General features: G+C 52.5%; 1 pseudogene; it reads left to right on the top strand.

Moving 5' to 3' along the window:
* The first annotated feature begins 577 nt into the window (after positions 1 to 577).
* LOC148647765 (U2 spliceosomal RNA) lies at positions 578 to 731 on the top strand (annotated as a pseudogene).
* Positions 732 to 2638: the final 1907 nt, after the last annotated feature.

Genomic DNA, 2638 nt, shown 5'->3' with positions numbered 1-2638 from the left:
GATGGATCTGAACTGGCAGTTGGTTTGGAAGAGACTTCCCGTGCGAGACGTTTTGCACAGGCATAACTATCTAGACAAACTGAATGTCCGCGAGCAGACTGCCGGTCTATTGAGACAATTGAGCATGTCTTTTGGTTTTGTGCTTTTGCCCAACAAGTGTGGAATAAATGTGCACCTTTATTGAAATCCATAGAGGCTGGGTTTAAGACAAATCTGGCTACTATAATGTTTGGGGTTAGAGGACGTGTGAGAATGAAAGGGATGGTTTTTGTAATATGGTTTTTTATGAGTTGTGTTAAATTGCATTTGTGGGCCGCTAGGAATGCTTTGGTCAAAAAAGGGGTGTCATGGAGTGTGGGTGGGGTTTACAACAAAATAGTGGGGGACATTAAGTGTATGGTGGCGGTAGATAAAGAAAAGTTGCAGTATCGTGCTGTAAAAGAAAAGTGGAAATCTTTAGCGGATATTTAGAAAAGGAATGGTTGACCGATACCCAGTGTTTATTTGTTTTTAAGTATCTTTTTTGTTTGTTTTTTGGGTGTGTTTTTTGAAAATGACAGTATAATTGTGATTTAGTTTTCCTTTGCTATTTTTGATGATAAAAAACAAACAAAAAAATCTGACCACATATTAAACGGATTTTTGGAACAGGGAGCTGGATCAGGAGCTTGTTCCGTCCTCTCCACGCATTGGCCCGGTATTGCAGCACCTCCGGGAACGGTGCACCACCTTCTCTCAGCGGTGAAAAGACCGACGTAGCTAGCGAGCAAGCAAGCGAGGTGGACTGGAGCTCCTTCTTCTCGGGTTTCGTCTCTCATCCATCTGTGTGTCTCTTTGCTCTCTCTCTCCCACTCCCTGTCTCCGTCTCCGTTCCCGTGCTCCCTCTGTGCACTTTCCCGCGTCTCGTCTGTGCACTTTCCCGCGTCTCAACTCTCTCGGCAAGCAGGCCGCCCCCCTTTTCGGCTCCCGTGCGTTTTCCCTACAAAAAACTTAGGTTTTTCCTTTTTCCAGGGAGGCAGGCGTGGCTTGTGTGTGTGTGTGTGTGTGTGTGTGTGTGTGTGTGTGTGTGTCCGTCCCCATCCTTGCAGGCTTTTCGAACGCCAGGCGTTTTCCCTCCAAAAAACTTAGTATATCCACCTTTGCTTTCTTTTTTTTCAGCAGGCAGGCGTGTGTGCGTGCGCGTGCGTGCGTGTCCCCGTCCCTCCCTCCCGAGAGAGAGCTGCCCCTTGCCTCTGCCCGTAGGTGCTGGCGGTCCGCTTTCGCTTGCAGCTGGTTGGGCACAGCTGCTGCCGGTGGGAGGGGCCTAAGCTAAGGAGGCTGGGCGGCTGGCACCCCCCGCGGCTGCGGTCTTTGTCGGGCCGTTGACAGGAGATCCAAGAGCAGGGACCCCGCCCGGGACTGGCAGGAAGGCAAGTAGGCAGGCAAGAGAGAGGGGGAGCAGAGTCCGGCGGCAGGCCTCCGGCTGCAGGGAGGCCGGCAGCTGCGCGGGTCCCGAGTTCCAGAGGAGTCGGCCTGCGCCACTGTGCGCCAGCGGAACGCCCGCGCGTCAGTCCGCGCCTTTAGGGGCATCGCTTCTCGGCCTTTTGGCCAAGCTCAGACGGTACGTGGCATCACCGCAGCCTGACGACTGCCAAAAGGTGAAGGTGACGAAGGCAAGGAGGAGAAGAGGACGATGGGCGGAATCTTAACTGGAGAAGACCAAAGCAGACATCACCACGGGTAGTGGCTCTGGGTTAAGCCCAGGGGGTGAAGTGGGGCCTCCAGATGACGGCTGTGGAAAGTGGCGAGTGGGCCCGCGGTCCGGCGGCTGTGCACCCTCTGTCCCGTGAGGGGCTGATGCGGTGCACAGTGCGCTTTGTGGTGAAAGAGGAAGAGAAGAAACAGGAGTGGATGAATCGTGAACGCTTCCCGAGAGAGTTGTTCTGATGAAGGCGCTTGGGATAAAATTGAAGGACATTACTTGTTTACAGGATTTTCCAGTTAGAGGGATATATGACCTATCACTCGAGACGGACGGACTTTGTGAGAAGGCCTGGGAAAGAGTGTGTGAGGGAAGAGACGAGTCGCCGCTTAATGAGTTTCTAATAGAGCCGCTGTTTGCTAGGGAACTCAGGACATTGACGATTCATTTGTTTAACCACCGTGTCCCGGAGAGAGATAATTACATTTTTATCCAGATTTGTGGATGTACAGGGGGAAGGTAAAAAAGATCTGGATGTACTCAGAGTGTGGACTGGCAAAAGGAGGTATACGGTGCAGCTAACACCTAAACCGTCTGAGGGCGAGGGTGTGGTACACCCCCCCCAATTACTTCTCTATTGGGCCTAATAGGGGTTACCTTATCTACCCAGGCCAACCTGTAACTTGCAAAAAGTGCTTCCAGAGAAGGCATGTAGCTACAAACAGTCCTGGTGGTGTGTGCTGAAAGCGCAAAGCCACAAACCACGACACTAAGGACTGTACTAAGGTCTTGACTTGCGATCTGTGTGGGGCAGAAGGCCATGTTTATAGGGTCTGCCCGAAGAAGAGTCGTAGTTTTGCAGATGTGGTGCGGACTTCGGCGGAGGGCCCGAGGGGAGAAGAGGCCAGACCACCGCAGAAGGCTGCGACCACCTAGGGGACTCGTGCAGACGCAAGA

This window comes from Lepisosteus platostomus, chromosome 15 (genome assembly GCF_059453375.1).
Source record: "Lepisosteus platostomus isolate fLepPlt1 chromosome 15, fLepPlt1.hap1, whole genome shotgun sequence".
NCBI classification, from domain to species: Eukaryota; Metazoa; Chordata; class Actinopteri; order Semionotiformes; family Lepisosteidae; genus Lepisosteus; species Lepisosteus platostomus.
This window is presented reverse-complemented; position numbering and strand designations above follow the sequence as displayed.